At 45.5% G+C, this 20826-nt stretch overlaps 1 long non-coding RNA gene across 1 annotated transcript; it reads left to right on the forward strand.

Annotated features, from left to right (window-relative positions):
* The first annotated feature begins 8562 nt into the window (after positions 1-8562).
* On the forward strand, positions 8563-20402 carry LOC134485948 (uncharacterized). The gene is made up of 3 exons (XR_010064384.1): positions 8563-8756; positions 11138-11284; positions 19771-20402. It is a non-coding gene; the product is annotated as an uncharacterized LOC134485948 (long non-coding RNA).
* Positions 20403-20826: the final 424 nt, after the last annotated feature.

Genomic DNA, 20826 nt, shown 5'->3' on the forward strand with positions numbered 1-20826 from the left:
GGTTGTGTTTAGGACTACAGGCCAGAGAATAGAGTAAGGCTCAGCCTTCATACACAAGGACAGTCACCTAACAAAAGCACAGGGTCCCTCCTCAATAGAGCTGCCCAGGTGCCTAAGTACAGACCTCTGTAAGTGTGATAAGGTCAGGTATGTTAGAAGTTGTCCTGTCAATTAGCAAAGACTTGCTTGGCAGTGAGGGAGGGAAGAGAAGCATGCTGACCCAGCATTTAGGGCCAACTTTTGATACAGGGAGCAGTGAGACACAGCTCCTTAAGACAGATGCAAGCAGACAGGAGCTGGAGGAGGTATGAGTGTCTAGACTTGAACTTCTAGATGTTGGGCATTGTTCCTAAGGAGGAGTTGTTTGAGAAGAGCATGGTGAAGTAACTTCTGAGGCAAACGCTGGTGAGGCCTCTTCTGTGTGAGGCACTTGGGTAGTGTTGTCATAGTGATTGTGACAAAACTTCTTCTGGGGCTCCAAACCACTAAGCAAAGTCATAGCCCTGGTTCCCAGTGAAGACATGAGTTACTCTGACGAACAAAGCCCCTGAAGATTAGGCAACCCAGCCCCTACCAATGCAGCACACAGCAGCCATACCCTCTCCTCCTTTTGTGGATATGAGAAAGCTAAGAGGCAAACCAAGGCCAAACAGCCAGTTCCTGTGCTCAATAACAACAAATCCAAGAGATCACCTGAGGATTATAGCATGAGAGCTGCCATGCGGGAGAAAATGGTTACTTTCTAGATCCTAGGAAAGTGTTCCAGAACTGCAGGGCTTCATAATCACCCTGGCTGAACCACACGGACACTTAGGGGTTATAAGATGGTCTCTGTATGAGTACCAGGGCAGAGAGAACCTATTCACCTGCCCATCAGAACTCCAAGGTCTTACCCAGGGGAGGACATTACTTCCTTCCATTCAGAATGCAGCAATAAACAAAGCTGCCCAGGGAGCGCTGAAATTCAGTGCTTTAGACTGATGATAAATCTGTGCTAGCCAATATCCCACTACGATTACTCAGCCATGCCCCCGCAGAGTCCTCTGGGGAGAAGGGGAAGCTTAGTTCAGGAGCTTCACTACCTCTCATTGAAGAATAATCCATCAGTTCCTTAAGCTGCATAGAGAGCCCATGGGTTATTGTCGATGATGTTATTATCTAATACAAACTTATATGAGCTTTCATACATTTGAAATGTTTCACTAAAATAAATACAGGCAATTAAAAACAATTTCCTCAGTGACAGATTAGAAACCTTCCTCGGAATATTGGTCTTAGCTACTTGCCTTTTTTTCTCTCCACACAAAATTTGGCAACTGAATGTGTATTTTCTTTTTTTCTTTTTTTTTTTTTCTTTTCTTTTTTTTTTCTGGAGCTGGGGACCGAACCCAGGGCCTTGCGCTTGCTAGGCAAGTGCTCTACCACTGAGCTAAATCCCCAACCCCAAATGTGTATTTTCTTTAGGGAGTGAGACTGGGGGACCTTTCCATTTAGGCTGCATTTACTGTGTGTCCTGAAATCCTGAGCCACACACATAGAATCAGTGACAGATCTCTGTCACTTGCTGTCCCTGAAGGAAAGGGTGCTCACCTCCAGGCTGGAGCTCTTATAGAGGAGGAAAGACTCTCACAATTAGACACACCAGAAGAGGGCATTGGATCCCATTACAATGATTGTGAGCCACCATGTGGTTGCTGGGATTTGAACTTAGGACCTCTGAAAGAGCAGTCAGGGCTCTTAACCACTGAGCCATCTCTCCAGCCCCAACTCACACAATTGGAAGGACTAGAAATGTCCAGGAGCGAAGGATGTCTGTGCAGTGCCAGCAGATCTGCCCTGTGTCTTAAATCAGAAAATAACAAAGCAAGAAAAAAAATCCTCACCTCTCTTCAACACAGCTTCCGCCGTCTGTCCCACCCCCTTTTCTCTGTGAGAAAACAAGTGAACAACAAGCATGAAGTCTTCTGAGTATTTTATTCAACAAGAACTTAATGTGCAGTTTAGCCTGTGATTGCAATTAATTCAGAAATAGCAAAGAGTTTCAGTCCCGAGGGCAGTGCCGGTTGACCCACAACAGATGCTAGAGAAGGAAGGGCTTTGAGACTGAGTCTGAAGCCACCTCTGGGCTCAGTGGGAAGGGTGCCGATGTTAACTATCGATGCCTGCCTGGGGCGTCAACACGCTGGCATACATGAGTATACTCTCTGACCAAGGAATCTACAAAGAAACTACCCATTTATACTGGGAAAAACCCTAGTGAGATAAAAAATATTTACAGGTCCAGAATCAAAGGAATTGTAATTCCAAGTGGCAGCCCTGAGGTTATATTTTTGCTTAAGATCACAGAAATCAATTCGAGCAATGCAGTTAGCTTCTGGGTTCAGGTTTCCTTGCTGGAGTCACAACGCTTCCTTGGGGAGCTGCCTGCGGACTGATGGTGTGAAGACTTGATTGTCAATGCTTTTCTCTAGGGGTTCACAGAATAAACTAACTTCTGCTTGAGTGTGGTGGTGCATGCTCCGGCACCCGAAGCCCTGAGACGAGTAAGGAGGTTAAGTACCTGGGTTACGTAGCAGAACCCTACTATGCAGGCCTTTAAATACCAGCACTCGGGAAACAGAAGCAGGCAAATCGCTGTGAGTTCTAGGGCAGCCACAGTTACATGGTGAGACCTTATCTCAAACAAACACACACACAGTAGAACCCTGTCTCAAAACAAACAGAAACAAGAAAATCAATTGCTTCTTTTTGGAAAAGCCTTTTGGCAATGAGCCAAGGTTGGCCCAGGGAGAAAGCCGATTAGGGGACAGCAAGGTGATGATGACGCAGGGTTAAAATGCTTGCTATACCACCCTGGTGATCTGAATCTAAGCCAGGAACTGCTTTTCTGAACAACGATACAGAGATGCAGGGGCACACCTCTGTGCCTCCAGCACTCATGCAGTGAAAAGGGAGGTGGAGACAGGAGACCTTCCTGAAAGCTAAATGACCAGCTAGCCTGGGTACACTGTGCAGTGGGAGAAACAAGGAAGATCTTGTTACAGTGTGATGGAAGGCAAGGACTGATTCCCAAAAACTTATTCTCCACACATGCGTCATGGCACATACGTGCCTGCAGTCACACATCATGACATATGAGAGATAGGGATGTGGAGGGTAGGGTGGGATTGCCAGTACTTCTTAAAAGAATTTTTTAAAAGGCTGCCTAGTGATCCCATCTTTTGGAATATTAGTCTCATCTAGGTCATATGACCCAGACTCGTGGACCAACCAACTCCTGTAGGGCCTGAGGGTTTTTCTTAATGCTGATAGTCTTCATTCTTCCCTGAGTTAATGACTATTCTCTCAATGTGTTTCATTACATCTCTGAGAAAAACAAGACCTAGTGGCTTCACTTCAAGGTCAGGGGTTCCCATCATACCCACAGAGGCCCACGTTTGAGAATTGATTCCCACAACAGGATCCTTTTAGGAGCTGAACTAGAGAGGCAGCAAGGAGTTGGCCACCCTGACAGGGCTGTGCACACCTCTCATTTGGTTCTGAATCAACTGTGGACATGCATATGAAGGGGAACTCTGACTGTGGGGTATCTTTCTGAAGACTACTCACACTGTGGACCCATATTTATTTTCTTTCTCTCTCTGATAGACTTTGACCAAGATAGCAATCCTAGGCTAAATAAACTTTGAAGAATCATGAAAAATAAGGACTACTGAAAGAATGTTAGTGTTTCTGGGGGCACAGACCAGAAACCAGGTCTATGACTAGACATAAGGCAAAGAGGTTGGGCAGCACCCTGTGTGGTTCCATGTTTGTGTGTGTGCACCTGCACGAGTGCACAGGTCTGAGCACAGAGTGGGGGAAGGGGCTGAAAGAAAAATACTAATCTTTTATTTTGACATGATGGGACTACCCATGGTTGGGTTGTTTTGATTTTCTCGTTTACTGTTGGAGCATTAAAACCAATTAAGCCTTATTTTTAAAAGGGAGGAAAATGAACCATAAGACAGAATGTGAATATTCAAGTCATATAGAGCTGAGCCCAAGGTCTCATCTTTTATGTCTTTGTTAGTTGACGTCCTTAGACAAGTTATTTAACTCTTCCAGGCTTTTTCTTTAGTCTTTCCTTAAGTCACTTAAGTACAGCATGCTTAAAACAAAAGGCCAGATGGATGGTGCTAAGAAGACATTCTTGGATTAAAACAGAGGCAGAAGAAACACCCATTCAAAGCCTGCCCCACATGTGGCCCATACATATACAGCCACCCAATTAGACAAGATGGATGAAGCAAAGAAATGCAGGCAGACAGGAGCCGGATGTAGATCTCTCCTGAGAGACACAGCCAGAATACAGCAAATACAGAGGCGAATGCCAGCAGCAAACCACTGAACTGAGAACGGGACCCCCGTTGAAGGAATCAGAGAAAGAACTGGAAGAGCTTGAAGGGGCTCGAGACCCCAAAAGTACAACAATGCCAAGCAACCAGAGCTTCCAGGGACTAAGCCACTACCTAAAGACTATACATGGACTGACCCTGGACTCTAACCTCATAGGTAGCATTGAATATCCTAGTAAGAGCACCAGTGGAAGGGGAAGCCCTGGGTCCTGCTAAGACTGAACCCCCAGGGAACGTGATTGTTGGGGGGAGGGCGGCAATGGGGGGAGGATGGGGAGGGGAACACCCATAAAGAAGGGGAGGAGGAGGGGTTAGGGGGATGTTGGCCCGGAAACCGGGAAAGGGAATAACACTCGAAATGTAAATAAGAAATACTCAAGTTAATAAAGAAGAAAAGGAAAAAAAAAAAGAAGAAGAAGACGTTCTTGGTTTCCTTTGTGGAGACTGAAGGTCTAGAGAGGAATGAAGCTATTCCCAAGGAACCAGAGACTGGAGTTAGATGTCACTCCGCTGCCATCAGAGCAGTCCGTGGGAAGAGAATACAAAAAAAAAAACCCTGCAGTCCCCCGCAGAGGGACACCAGCAGACAGCAGACCTGTTCTGAGGCCCCTGTGCGCGCTTGTGAGCTGGGATGGGGGTGGAGATCCAAGCCGTGCCTGCAGACGAGTGAAGTAGCTAGACTTCCAAGGCACCAGGATGACGTGGGGCAGGCGGACACGCAGGGATGCAGCCACGCACGGCTCCAAAGCCCTTTAAGGACACTGCACAGCCTAGGAAAAGAGGAGGCAACCCCCACAGTACTCCAGAGGGGTCTGCCAGAGGAGCAGCTCCAGCAGGCCTCACTCTGCTGTGTAAATCTCCCTCCAAAGCACTCAAATTAATTTCAATAAGAGCTCCCTAGAGCTCCCAACTGTGTCACCCAGACTCCTCCTGTCCTGAAGACAAACAAGAAAAGGAACAGGCAGAATTTGTCAAGAAATTAATTGAAAACAGCAATGAGAGGCTCATGAATTTGTAATAAGCCGGTAATTTGCTTTCTCAAGGGCAGACTTGAATGCTTGTTTCTCCCCATCTGGGGCTTGCTGACCCAGGGCCCCCAGGCTTCTGGGAAGAGACTTCCTGCCACCAACAAACAGCTGTTCCTTGGCTAGCAAAGCCACAGAAATGCACATCCTTACCCCTACCCCAGCCCTACCCCAGCCTACCCCAGCCCTACCCCAGCCCTAACCCAGTCCTAACCCAGTCTAGCAGCCAGAGTCACAGGCTGCAAGTAGTCTGTGTCTAGGGTGTCTCTTTCAAGAAAAGCTAGAAATTTTTCTCTGGGTGTTGTGTGAGTCGGAAACATCTATTCATTAAGTTTGGATTACAAATTTGCATTGGTAGTGTCCTTTTTGTGCTGATGGTTAAACCAAACCAGAATCTAAGCACTATAGAGCTAGAAGGTAACAGAGAGATTGGATCCCAGACCTAGGGCGTAGCAGAACACTCAGCTTATCATTTGATGCGGAGAAAAGGAGAGTGCTGGGAGCTCACAGAACTGGCCATTGCCACTCCTGACTCACTCTGCCCTTCCCTATTTACTCTGCCCTTCCCTATTTAACAAGCCAGTTACGAGGTGAGGAAACCAAGATGAACATGAGACACAGTCCCCAGTCCCAAGAGACCAGTGGGGAAAATGGAGCATAAATGACTGTGATGTTAAGAAATAATACTAATAATTCAAGCCCTGGCAGCGGGGCCATGTGAGAGAACTGCTTGTGCTGCCAACCTCATTTGGGGCATTGTTTCACAAGCCTACCCGGGAACTGCTTAATGACCTCGGGGAATGCGTCTCCCTGCGAGGCCATAAAGCCTCCTCTTTATGAAACTGCATGTTACTCTGTATGTCTTGTCCAGTAAAAAAATTGTAAATTGTTCTATGACTAGAATTACAGAGCAGATAACACCAAGGAATATGAATATATATATATATATATTAATTCCTCAGTTCTGCTGCGTTTTTTAACTGTTTAATTGTGGTAAATGCACCTAACATGAAAGCTCCCGTCACAGCTGCTTTCCGTGTGCCGCTCGGTGGCGTGAAGTACATTGGCATCGTTGTAACAACCATCGCCACCAACCCTCGTGGGGCTTTTCCATCTTGCAAAAGTGAGACTCACTTCATTGAATAATGTGTCCCTGTTCCTTCCCTCCCTCCCTCCCTCCCTCCCACAACAGCCCCTGGAGCCACCCTTGGGCATTGTGTGTCTGTGAATCTGATTACTGACTATTCTAGGTACCTCATGTTAAGGGAAGCTAGACAGTACCCGTTCTATGTTACTGGTTTATTCTATGTAGCCCAGTGTTTCTACCATGCTGTGGTATGTGAGAGAATTCTCTTCCATTTTAAGGGCTAAAATACATTTCACTGTACATAATATGTCAATTTTGCTTTTTCATTCATCCACTGATAGACTCTTTGGGGTGCTTCTTTTAGCTAGTCTTCTGATTCATTTTTGTCAATTCAACACAATTAGGGTCATTCTGGATGAAAAAAAAACTTAGTTAAGAAAATGGTTCCTTGGGGCTGGAGAGATGGCTCAGCGGTTAAGAGCACTGACTGCTCTTTCAGAGATCCTGAGTTCAAATCCCAGCAACCACATCGTGGCTCACAGCCATCTGTAATAGTATCTGATGCCCTCTCTTCCGGCCTGCAGGCATACATGCAGGAAGAACATTGTATACATAATAGATAGATAGATAGATAGATAGATAGATAGATAGATAGATAGATCTTAAAAAGAAAAGAAAATGGTTCCTTAATATTAGCAATAGGTAAATCTATGTAGCAATTTTTTAAGCTAATGGTCTCTGGAGCCACACCATCCCGGGGCAGGTAGTCCTGGATGTACAATAAAGCAGGATGAGCAAGTCAGTGTATATGTGGGGGATAGAAGCAAGCCAGTAAGCAGAACTCCTCCATGGCCTCTGCTTCAGTTCCTGTCTCCAGGCTCCTCCCTTGAATACTTGCTCTGACTTCCTTGAATGATGGCCTGTAAACCATAAGTTGAATCAAACTCTCTCCCCCAAGTTGCTTCTGGTCATGGTGCTTCTCACAGCACCAGAAAGCAAACAAGGATGGCTATTATGAGCAATGACTACATACATACATACTAATGTGTACATGGTACACACAAATATGTGTGCAAGACCTTTTTCAAATCCTTTGCATATACCCAGAAATGTAGTTACGGAGTCGTCGAGTAATAATCTTCGTTGGATTTTTCTGGAGGAAGCATTATATTCTCCATGGTGATTTATCATTTAACCTCCCCTCTAACAGTTTTTCCACCTCTTTGTAACAGTTCATTGTTTCTGAGTGTTTAGCGCTACAGCAGTGATTCTGACTGTGGTCTTGATCTACAATTCCCTAACCATTAATGATGTTGAAGGCCGGTCCACATTTGCTGGCTCTTTGTCTACCTTCTTGGAAGGAATGCCTATTCAAGCTCTCTGCCCACTTCAAACTGAGCGCCTTGTTGCTGAATTGTAGGGATATTTGGGGGGTATTCTGAACATCAACCTGTTCTTAGATATTTGACTTACACATACTAGCCCCCATTATTGGGTGGCCTTTTCAATTCTGTGGAGTGTCCTTTGACACACTAAAGTTCTTAGTTTGGCTGTGCTTCCACTCACCTATTTTTCTCTTCTGTTGTTGTTCTTTTTTTTTTTTTCTCTCTTCTGTTGTTTACACAAAACATTGGAGCTCGAATGTTGGATCAGTGAGACCCAATGTCATCAAATTTCCATTGTTTCTATTTTTTTTTTGTAAGAGTGTCATAGTTTTAACATGTTAATCTTCGATTCATTTTGAATTTAGTTTAATATACAGTAAACAGGTCTGACTTGATTCTTTGCATGTGGATATCCAATTTCCCAACACTGTGGTGAAAAGACCATCTTTCCTGCTGAATCATCGTGCTGCCCTTGTCAAGATAATCAACTGCATGTGCAAGGGCAACCGGTTTTGGTTTTAAACTGGAAATTAGTTTCTAACAATTTGCAAATGCACCTTGAACAGGCTTTGCTCTCTTACTCATGCCTTCATCAGTCCCTAAGCCCTTGCTAAGCCCTTGTCACATATCCTGTTCATATCTGTAGGAGAATTGTATCTTTAAATTCTGGCACAGTGCTGTGGGAGTCATGGCAAAGCTCACTTCTTACTGGCAATTTGCAAAGCTTTCCCTTTGAGATCAGCCTTGTGAGTAGGGAGAAATGGGGTTATGGGCATATATTTCAGATGCTAGGGATGGCAGAAAACTGTTTCCATCCTATTTTTTCCTTGTCGTGCCCAGTGGAAGCCAACGGCCAACAGAGGTAAGTACTGGGCTGGCTGCTCCTCTCCTGGCTGCCACACTTCCCCTAACCCACAGGCTTAAAAGAGCCCAGCCCTTTCCATCACAACTCCCTCCAACTCCCATTCGGCTTTAGCTGGGGAACCACATTTCCTGGCTGTTTCTACCCACCACAGAGAGCATCCATGAAATATTTCCTGACAGACTCTAAATGTTACCAACATCAATCTCGGGATAAGCAGCAAACAAGCATGAGACAGAGCCGCCATCTCTGTCTGGTCCAAGGTGGTAATAATTAGGAAACCAGGATGAGGCCTGTAGTGCAGGAGTGACCTTGGCTTTGGCCCCAGCCGGGCCCTTTCCTCTGGAGGGAATCCCTCCCCATAGTTGGTATGAAAATCTCAGGTATTCATATTACTTGTTTGTTTTATTTTTAAATTCACAATGTTGCAGTCACCTAAGCTTTTTATCCCATGGCCACAGCATCTCCTCAAGTTCTCAGAGGCATTGTCTTCTGTGGCTAGTCGTGCTGGAGGCTCAGCTGCCCACTGCTCCTGGTCTCTATTCTTCCCTTAGGAATCCATTACATAGGCACCAGGAAGAAGCTCACCTCGATGAACCCGAAAAGCTGCTGAAATCCTTGGCCTGTGGCTTTACCCCTGCTGGAGCTTCTGCTGTGCAGGGTCCCTGCTAAGGGACGTGACATCTAAGAAAGGGCATCTCCTCCTTGAGCTGAGTGAAGCTGGCTAAAGACAGCCAAGGACAAATGAGTGGAGTGGGAAGAGGACACAAGGTTCTCCACTTTGGGAGATGCGTTGTTTTCACGACTTGTGTGTGGGGAGTGGCAGGCTCACGGTCGACCATCTTTGTCTGGTTTTACTCTTTACTATATGATGAACCTTGGGCAAGGCAACCTCTTAAAATCTGTTTCTTGGGTCTTAAAATGGTGCAATTAACACAATAACACAATACACGAAGCTTCTGAAACAAACCCCGATGTGTGACACAGCAACAGGTAGACTATAAAGTAGCCCCACAATAATGATGGGCTTCTGGTTACCTGCTACATCATAGCCATCTTAACATCTAAGAACACAGAACATGTTCACAGGCCTGTTGTGGTGCTGGTGAGACAGGTGGGAAGTATATGATGTTGGTAGTCCCACAAGATTATACCAGAGCTGAAAGTTTCCTAGTGACATCATCGTCACCTTCGCATTTGAATACAGCATGCATGTTTGTGGTGATGCTGGTGAAAACAGGCCGCTGTGTTGCTAAGCATAAAAATACCTACAGTTTGTACAGTAGATTCTACTTGATGAAGGGGATAGATGAGCGTGTCGATTAGCTTACATATGCACCGCATCATACTTTCCCTTATTTACTTCATCTATACAGTCTGTAGTAAGAGGGCGTCTCTCTTGCTCTGCCTGTTGGGCTCCATGCACCTGGCATTCACCTCCCTTTTGAGCACATCACTTTCCCTCTTGCTTGGTTTAATCCCACTTTATTTTGTTCATCATGTCCCTAAATATACAAAGGACACTATGAATGGGGCCCATAAGGGGTCATATTATGACAAAATTAAAAGTGACTTAGGACAACAAAAATGAGTCAACACGAATCATTCACCAGTCACGCACTTTAGCTATGATCCTGAGGATCGAGAGGTATCACAAGCCTCGAAGGACCTGTGTCACTGGACGGTGACACAGACACAACTTAAGAAGAGCCCTCATCAGTGCTGGCAAGATGGATCAGTGGGTAAAGGCCTTTGCCACCAAGACTGACAACCTGTGTTCAGTCCCTGAGCCCACACAAAGGAGAGGAAACTGATCTTTAACCTCTACACATATGCAAAGGCGTGTGCATGCGTGTGCGTGCATGCGTGTGTGTGTGTGTGTGCGCGTGTGCAGTGCTTGACAATAATCACCACTTCACAAGTGCCAGCTATTTCTTTAGTGTCACAGAGTTGTTTTTCTTCTATCTGCATGTGTACATACATTAAAAAAAATGTGATAGCTCCTGCCTATAATCCTAGAGCTCAGAAAGCTGAGACCACACACACACACACACACACACACACACACACACACACACGAGGGGGGGCTGGAAGAAAGAAGGAGGATGAGAGGAAAAGAGGAATAGAAGGAAAGGAAGAAAGAAAAATAGAATAGTGCCCATCTTGAGACAAGTGGAGAAAGGGCCAGAGAACTTGCTGTATATCTCTGACCCAACTCAGAAAAGAGGTTGCAGTGTGCTGTTGGAGGGCATGTGCTGAACAGAATACTTGCTGCAGGACACAACAGTGAATGATTTTGTTTTGTGCTTACACTGTGAGTATACAAACCAAGAAAAGCACAACCTTGAAATGATTTATTTATTGCATATTCTCTTGTCCAGGGAATGAAAAACTCTCTTTAAAGTGATCCACAGTTCCAGATCAGCCCTCTCCACCTTGACAGATGGGATTATCCTCGTCTCCCTTCTCCTCCGGCAACTGAAATACCAATGAGACATTAGTCTCCTTGCTTCTGACTTTCTCCTCAGGTAAAATGCCAATGGCCTAGAATTAATGTGGCAGTTGATTTACTGTGTGGTGTCTGAAGGCACCTGCTCAAATCCTCGGATTCCTGGGATGGGAAATGAGAAGACAGGTCTTGATCGCTTTATGGGACTGACTCACTGGCCTGTGATATTTAAGCTGGCTGAGTAGATGCAGTCAAGGAGAGGCTGACTCACCTCAGATCAACATCCTGAACAGTAGACAGTCCCAGCCTCTGAGTCCCAAGGCCAGGGGCACATTCACGTTCTATGCCCTTGCCTGATAACCTTTCCATACCTCAGTTAATTTATCCACAATTCAAAGGTGGATCTCAGGGAATGACTGTAGGCTTAAAATGAGATGAGAGATATGAACAGGTCTGCTTTGAAAAAATCGACTTTCCTCTCTAAATACAAGAGTGGACACCAAGTTCACAGATACTAAGATGGAGACCTAAGTGTGGAAAATCTGTAGCCATTAAACATTTTAGAAAGAGTGTCTGCCTTACTGGGCATGGTGGCACCCATCTCTAATCTCAACACTTGGGAGGCAGAAGTAGGAAGATTGTTAAAAGTCGGAGTTCAACCAGGTGAGCCAGGGCTACCTCAAAAATAAAATAAAACAGACAGAATATTTGTGGTCTTCTCTGCTGTTGACCCTTGTGGTGGCTGCCCTGTTTCTCCTGGTTCCTAAAAGCTTAGAGAATGCAAGGTACCTTGTGTGTGTTAGGAGCATACAGTTATCTATATTTCCTTGTCAGGACAAAATCTCAGGGAAAGGTAGGTTAAGGAAGCAAGACAGAGCTAATTTTGGCTCACGGTTTGAAGGTACAGTCCGCCATAGAGAAGGCTCAACAGCAGGAACATGAAACAGCGGCTCACACCACATCTTCAGTCCAGATGTGGGGAGAAGAGCACTGCTGCTCAGCCCTTCCCCCGTTTCCTTCAGTCTGAGACCTTAGCTTATGAAATGGTGATGGCCACATTCAAGGTGGGCCCCTCCTGTCTCAGTTAAGTCTACTCCTCCATGGTCATCTCCTAGGTTGACTTTAAATCCTGTCAAGTTGACAGTGAAGATTAACTGTCACAGGGAATAGACACTTCAGTCCAGAAGAGATCTTTGGCCAAGATATCTCTTCTTTGTGATTCCTCCTTCTTATCCCTTCTGAATCCCTCCCAGAGGCAGCCCTGTCCTTGAAAAACAGAGGTCTTGAGCAGCACACCTTAGAATCTGGTGCCTGCAAACAGCAGAAAGGGACCAGGCTTTGGAACAGACACAGAGCCTGTTCTTCATATCACTTCTGCAAGGGTTGCTTACTCAACGCTCAATGGAGGATTTGTTTTCATTCTCTAGCTTGCGTGTGCGCACATGTATATATGTGTTTGTGTGTGCGCACACATAAAGGTCATCCACTACCTTAGTGTGGTCCCTCAGGAGCTGTACATTTTTCTGACACAAGATCTGGAGCTCAACAAGCAGTCTAAGTTGGCTGAGCATTGAGTCCTAGAGGCCTGCTTGTCTCTGCCTCCCTAGCATTGTAATTACAAGTGTGCACCACCACTCCTGGCTTTATGTAGGTTCTGAAAGCTGAACTCAGGTCCTCCTGTTAGGCACTTTTGTGACTGAGCCATCTCCCAGCCACATCTCTAACATATTTACTATGTAGAACACAAGCTCCTTGAGGAAGAAAATCTCACTTGCTTTCCTATAACCCAGCACGGTACTTGGCAAACTAGGAGCAAAAGATCCATAAAGTAATTAAGTCTGCAGCAAGGCCACAGCATGAAGCTGGCTCTTGTGGCTGGACACACCACTCAAAATGACCAGCTCTATTGAACTTCCTGTACAACTGGCTTTCCCCAACAGAGATAGGAGTACTCTCTCTCCTTTGCCTGCTATGCAATGCTGCCCAATAAAGTTGCTCCCTAAGTAGTGGACAGACAACGGACATCCAACCTGAGTTCTCCCCTTATCAATGCAAACATCCCTTTGAGGTGACCCTTAAAGTTTTCTTTCTTAGTCACCGTTCTATTGCTAGGAAGAGACACCATGAGCAAAGCAACTCATATGAAGGAAAGCGTTTAACTGGGAGTTCAATTCCAGTGTTAGAGGGTTAATTCATGATCATCACAGCAGAAAGCAGGGGCATGGTGCTGGAGCAGTGGGTGAGCTTAACATCCTGATCCACTGAGCCTGGCATGAGCTTCTGAAACCTCTGAACCCCCACCCCGTCCCATGACACACTACACCCAACAAGGTTCCCTAATAATGGTTTCTGGTGACCATAACAATATGAGTCTACAGAGGCCATTGTCATCGAAACAACCACATTTGCTGACCGGAATCGTGTAAATGACCTGACAATCTGTGTCCAGGACCTCTTAGAAACACTTGCAGAAAGAAGAATGTCTCCTTCACCACCTCGTTTACCTACACCGGACCTCAGCCCAGAGGCTCTGGGAGCTTTCTGCTTTGCTGGCAAGGGCTGTAGCATAGAGTGGGTTATGTCCTGGCTGCAGAGGGGCTTCCAGTGCTGAGGGTAGATGTGAGCAATGCCACACCTGTGGCGAAGGTATGCCCTTCACATGTAGTTTGGAGTTTTGTGAGTAGGCATTCAGGCTGAGCTCTTTAGTGCTTCCAACATTGCCTAGGCCGACAAGGTCATTGCAGAGATCCGATTCTGTAAGCCACAGCCAGCTCTTAACTGCTTACAACCAAGCCTGATTCAGTTTGCCTCTGCTAGATTCCTTAAGATCCCAACAACAAAAACAGCTTTCATCTACTCTGAATTTGTAAAGCCCTTGAAACTGTGCTTCTGTGTGTACTCTCTCCTGGAATTCTAGAATATCAAGAGATAGGTAGCAAGTTTTGCAGGACTTGCCCAAGGTCTCACAAGAGGGTAACTAGATGCTGCGATGCACGTAAAACCCCTTGACACAAAATGTGGGTTGCAGCGTAGACTGGAAGTCGGAAGAAAACGTACTCTGCTCCGTGTTGGAGTGGGTAGAACTGAGCAGGCCATCTGTCTCTAGAGCAGTGGGTCTCAACCTTCCTAATGCTGCAGCCCTTTAATACAGTTCCTGTGTATTAAACTTAGTTTCATTGCGACTATAATTTTGCTGTTGTTATAAATTGCAATGTAAATATTTTTGGAGATAGAAGTTTGCCAAAGGGGTTATGACCCACAGGTTGAGAACCACTGCTCTACACCACCCTTTCCTCTGAGGTAAGAATCAGTAGTTCTTTACCGGGGGTGTGTGGGTAGGCAGTGAAATAAAGACGTGAAGATATTTCCCTGCCAACAAGGACTCTGGCAGGGCAAAAGTAAGGCTGGATGGCAGTGGTAGCCAATTGTTACCCCACAGACAGGGTCTCCGGAACCCACCTTGGGCTCACCAGAGTCAATGTCATTGGGTAGAGTGACACGTAGCCAATGCAACATAAGCCTGCTTTAGCTAAAAGTCTCACTGCCCAGGCCAGCCCTGAAAATATATTTAATGCAGGTAACTTCCTTTCCATTTATTTTCAAGAACTCATTTCACTTACCCAATTCTAAGCCAATAAATCTTAACATTAAGTCTGATTTGATGTGTGATGCAGACAGTCTAATTAAGGCCATGTATTTTATCAGCTCCTCTAAGCTGTCTTTTCTCTGGTCTGTAATTTTTTTAGGCTGATGTTGATCATCTTTTTATTCATAAGGGCTTCATTCCCATTTGTCATGGTTGCATTAACTGGGCATCTAATGAAGGCTTGGATATAGAAGGCTGTAGCTCATTTATCCTTGGGAGCAAAATTAATAAAGCAAAGGGAAAATTGCTTCCTGTTCCAAAATGTTTTTAGCCCACCTTGACTCATCTAAAATATATTTCACTGTGTCTTCTAGAATCAGGACTCAGCTCAGCTTTAGGACACAGTGGCTAACTTTATCCTTTACTTACTGACAGCTGCACACCCTATGCCCCTGCCTACTCCATGGCTGGAGAAGCTTGGATAAGAGTGGCCATCACCCTATTCCGCCACCCATTTGCTCAATACATATTCATTGAGTTCCTTCTGTAGCTGAGGCTCGGATATAAAATAGGTTTAAAGAGATGAGGGAATGGCTCATTGGTGAAGCCTTGAAAGCATGAAGACCTGAATTCAACCCCAGACATGTGTAAAAATGCTGGGTGTGGTGATACATGCTTGCAATGAGTGACAGAGACAGGAGGATTCCTCGGACTTGCTGGCCAGGTAGTCCAGCCTAGTTGGTTAATTACACGACAATGAAAGATGCTGTCTCAAAGTAGGTAGAGAAGGTTCCTGAGCATGATAACACACACACACACACACACACACACACACACACACACACACGCACACATAAGCACATGGCACATATGTCAATAAAAATTTTCAAAGAAGATTCAAAGCCCAAGTTAAATAGGTTGGCCAAAGTCCAATGAGTTTTTTTTGTTTGTTTGTTTGTTTGTTTTTGCTCATTATACTTTATAATTTTACATAAAACATATAGCTTTAGATAGAAAAATCTAACAATACAATCAATGTAAGCATCCCACCTGGCACAGCGTTATAATGAAGCTATGTAGATTCAGCTTCGATGTCTACAGCGATCTCTTGGCACTGTTATTTTCTCGTGTGTGTCATCACCCTGAGGAGACAAACAGATTTTCTTATTCAAATTGGCTCTTGTAATGCGCCAACCTCTCTTACATAAGTAACCCATGTAATCCTCCCTACACCTTGATGAACCAGCACCCCCATATCAAAGGCTCCCCAGAGAGAGATCCCATGGGTGGCCAGTGCCCTGGCCAGACTTCAATGTATGCCTGACTCCAAGGCCATCCACATTTGATATTTGACCCTTTCCTTACCACTCTCTAACAACTCAGCCGGCTTATACATCCTCCTTCTAGCCCCTACCTCCTACACATGCATTCTCTCTCTCTCTCTCTCTCTCTCTCTCTCTCTCTCTCTCTCTCTCTCCATTATGCAGTTTTCTGTGGCCTTGATGCCCCCTAGTGGCTCATTAGGGTCCACTGCACTGAAGGCTTGTGACAAGGACTTGAGTTGTCCACAAGTCTCAAATGAGGTTGGGCCCGGGATAACACATCTCTCTGTACCTAGCTGGACCCATCATTAAAGATCTCTCTGTCTCTCTGTCTTTTATTTTTTTATTAAATTTTCTGTGTAGCTCTTCAAACTTACTAGGTAGTTGAGGTAGGCTCAGATCCACAGAAATCCCGAGTGCTGGGATTATGGTGGTGAACCATGGCCCACCAATACTGTACCTAACTGAGTCCCTCAGGAAGGCTATGCAGGAGTCAAGGCAGAAGAAACAGCACCAAGATAGTAAGATTGGGTTTCTGATCCTGTACCACTCCCAGGGGGAGCATGTGGACTTTGGCATTCTCTGTTGTGCCTACTGGTGACTCTCATTTCTCAGAGCTTGTTTGCAGGAAAGGGAGAAACAAAAGAAACTGAAATTAAAGACTTGATAGTCTTTATATCAATCTCACTCTGCAAAAGACGCCATCTAAATTCTCCTCTAGAAAGGAGATCATGGGGGTGGGGGGATAGATTTAAAGGAAGGGCAGGGGGGTGCGGTATAGAATATGCGACTTAAGAGTAGACATTGGAATATTGAGGGTAGAAGGGTACAGAGAGTAGGAGCAAAGAAATGGGGTATAGAAGTTGGGAAGTTCACCAAAGCAAAGTATTGTTACAATACCACAAAGAACCCTGATGCCCTGCATACAAAGATGTTAACAATGAAAAGTGTCCCAGGAAGCCTGTTGCGTTTTATTAAAAAAAAAAAAATAGAGAAGGAATATGTTTGGTGGATGTGTGGTCAGGTGTGGGAGAAGGGGGTGCCTCCTCCGGTCCATGCTGAGCCATCCCTTCCCCGTGAAGGATCAGTCACAAGACGACAGTATAGTATGTGGAGGGGAGTTGAGGGGGTAGTAGAAACAGAGAGAAGCAGAGAGACAAAGTAGAAGAGTAGAGGTCAGCCATGAGCATGTGGAGAGAGGGGAGCCATGAACATGTGGAGAGGGAATGGGGAAAGAGGAAGAAGGGGCAAGAGGGCAGAGCGATAACAAGAAGGCAGGAGAGCGAGAGGAGGGGGCAAGTAGCCCCTTTACAGTTGAGTCAGGCACACCTGGCTGTTGCCAGGTAACTGTGGGGCGGAGCTTAGACAAAATGCTAATATTGACAGCTTCTGTTCCTCCGTGGCCTCACTCCCGAGATGGAGAAGGCATTGTACCCATTTCTGCTAAGTAAACATTCGGAAAACTCCAACCTATCGAGGCCGAAGCTCCTCCGTGGTAGGTGCTTGGAATTTCCAGCCACCACTTCAGAACCGGCTTTCAGCATTCAAAGCTGAGGATAAAGAGCCATCAAGTACCAAGAATGCTAACGAAAACGGAAAGCAACGCAGTCACAGCTCCCCTGTAAGCACCTCCCATGTTCCCAGCACAGGCTGCTTCCACAGCTTTACTTCCCCTCCACCCTGCTGTGCAGGACAAAAGAAGCAAGACAGAGACAACTGCCTGTGCCTGTCACTTCTGAAATGCCAAATCCCTCCCTCTTCCTGATTTCTTCTCTTCCCCTGAAAGGCCTACCTTAGACTTTAAGAAGCAGCTTAATGCGTAGGCTTTCCCAAAATCCTTTAATCATTTTTCTGGCTTCGAAATCATTTGCGATACCCTGAAGACATATTCGACAATACTGGAGCCAGTGTTCACTCAAGGGACTGAATACTTGAAGTGTGGTCAGTGTGAACTGCAATGTGTCAAAGTGCAAAATATACTTCATATTTAAAAGACTTAAGACAGGAGAAAATAATATTTTTTTAATTAATTATATGTTGAAATGACTTCTTAGATACACAAAGTTGTGTTAAAATTAATTTCTTCTGTTTTCATATGTGGCTCCCCGGCTGTTTAAAATTACGAAGATAGCTCACATTGTATCTGTGTAGACAGTAATGTGATTTAGAAAGCCAGAACTGGGTACTCCCCCTCTGAAAATCAGTCTGGAGGTTCCTCAGAAAATTGGCCAGAGTACTACCTGAGGACCCAGCTATACCACTCCTAGGCATATACCCAAAAGATGCTCCAACATATAACAAGGACACATGCTCCGCTATGTTCTTAGCAGCCTTATTTATAATAGCCAGAAGCTGGAAAGAACCCAGATGCCCTTCAACAGAGGAATGGATACAGAAAATGTGGTACTGAAAGACCTCTGGAGAGGACCTTTCCCTCAGGAGGAGACCCAAGCGCCCAATGACCACTCGGATGCAAGAGAGTTTATTGGAAAACACAGGTACCTGCGGGCACACAGTCTCTTTGGAGGATTTGTGCGCCCAGCAGCTCCAGCATGAGGCTTTTATAGGTTTCGGGGAAGCAGAAGTGGGCATACAGAAGCAGATGCATAGTTATGGGGATTGGTGGATTCAAATGAGGCACATAGACATGTTCACATATGATTGGCTATTTCACATGATGAGGTAATAAGGTATAGCTACACACATTGGCAGGTTCGGGGCGTCCTGAATGTCGGGGACTGGGGGCTTATCTCTTCCTGCCAGGTGGCCTGTGAGTCAGATCAGGTACTCCTGGTCTGTTCTGCATTCCTTTCCTTTTATGGTCTGGTAGTTCTAGCGGCGGGCGGGGCTGCCTGGACTTGCTTTTCACAGTGTTTAGCCCTGAGTCTGAATTTTGAAACTTATTCTTTTAACTTCATATTTTTAAACCTTAAATCTGTATAATTTTCCTTTCAGTACATTTACACAATGGAGTATTACTCAGCTATTAAAAACAATGACTTCATGAAATTCATAGGCAAATGGGTAAAACTAGAAAATATCATCCTGAGTGAGGTAACCCAGTCACAAAAACAAATAAACAACACCCCCCCCCAATAAAATCACACATGGTATGCACTCACTGATAAGTGGATATTAGTCCTAAAGCTCGAATTACCCAAGATACCATCAACAGACCACATGAAGCTCAAGAAGAAGGATGCCAAAGTGGGGATGCTTCAGTCCTTCTTAGAAGAGGGAATGAAAGACCCCAGAGCGGGGAGACCCTCACTCAAGTCTCGGATGATGCGACCCCCAATAACTCACGTGAGACCATCTTGCTGTAATAAACATGAGGTTTATTGATAGGAATCAGTGCACTGGGGTCGAGACTCGTATCCCACGCAGGGGCAGTGGAGTTCGACCCCCAGTAACTAAGGCAAAATGTCGAGAATACCAGTGAAAAAATCACAAGGAGGAGCTCCCTGTTTCTCAAGATTGTTTACTTTATGGTCCATCAGTTCATGGGAGAAGTTTCCTGCTTCTCAAGATTATTCTCTAAGATTTTAATCTAACTTTATGGTCAGCTAGTACAGGTAGAGGGCAGGGTCTGGAATTTGAGGTATTTAGGGCTTTTTTAAACTTCTGACTTCTTAGCTGCATTTTTTATTCTTTCAGGAACATTCACAGGAGGTAACATGGAGACAAAGTTTGGAGCAGAGACTGAAGGAAAGGCTATCCAGAGACTGTCACACCTGGAGATCCAGCCCATATACAGCCACCAAACCCAGAAAATATTGCTGATGCCAAGAAGTGCATGCTGACAGGAGCCTGATATAGCTGTCTCCTGAGGCTCTGCCAGAACATGACAAATACAGAGGCGGATGCTCTCAACCAACCATTGAAAGAAGAATGGATTCCCCAATGGAGGAGTTAGAGAAAGGATTGAAGGAGCTGAAGGGGTTTGCAACCCCATAAGAACAACAATACCAACCAACCAGAGCTCCCAGGGACTAAACCACCATTTAAAGAGTTCACATGGACAGATCTATGGCTCCAGCTGCATATGTAGCAGAGGATCAATGTGAGGAGAAGCCCTTGGCCCTACCAAGGCTTTAAGCCCCAGTGTAGGGGAGTGTCAGGGCAGGGAGGCAGGAAGAGGAGGATGGGTGAGTGGGGGAGCACCTTCATAGAAGCAGGGGGGAAGGGGAGATGGGATGGGAGGATTATTACGGGAACCGGAAAGGAGATAACATTTTGAATGTAAATTTTTAAAAATCCAATAAAAATAAATTAAGGAAAAAAAAAAAGCCAGAACTGGGCTGAGGGTAGAGCTTAGTAGTAGAGTATTTACCTAGCATGAGTAAACTCCTCAGTTTCTGCTTAGAGCTTAACAGAACAAAACAGAAAGGTCAAACCGAGCAGTCTCAATTCAGTAACATTTTAACCACTCGGGACCCCAAGGAGGCAGAGCTGATACTGTTTCCTTCCGCAAAGTGTTTGCAAGGAGCAGGCTTTCTCTGAAGAGAAAGGGGCGGGGGGTGGGGGGGTGGGGGGTGGGGGGTGGGGGGGTGGGGGGTGGGGGGTGGGGGGTGGGGGTGGGGGGGTGGTTACGCCAGCCTCCCAAGTGCTGGGATTACCAGCATGCTCTACGCTATGCAAGTCTAACACTATCTTTCAAGGGTATCTCTGAAGTGCTATTCTAAAACCTGGACATCCCACATCGTGTTACCT

This window comes from Rattus norvegicus, chromosome 2 (assembly GCF_036323735.1).
Source record: "Rattus norvegicus strain BN/NHsdMcwi chromosome 2, GRCr8, whole genome shotgun sequence".
NCBI classification, from domain to species: Eukaryota; Metazoa; Chordata; class Mammalia; order Rodentia; family Muridae; genus Rattus; species Rattus norvegicus.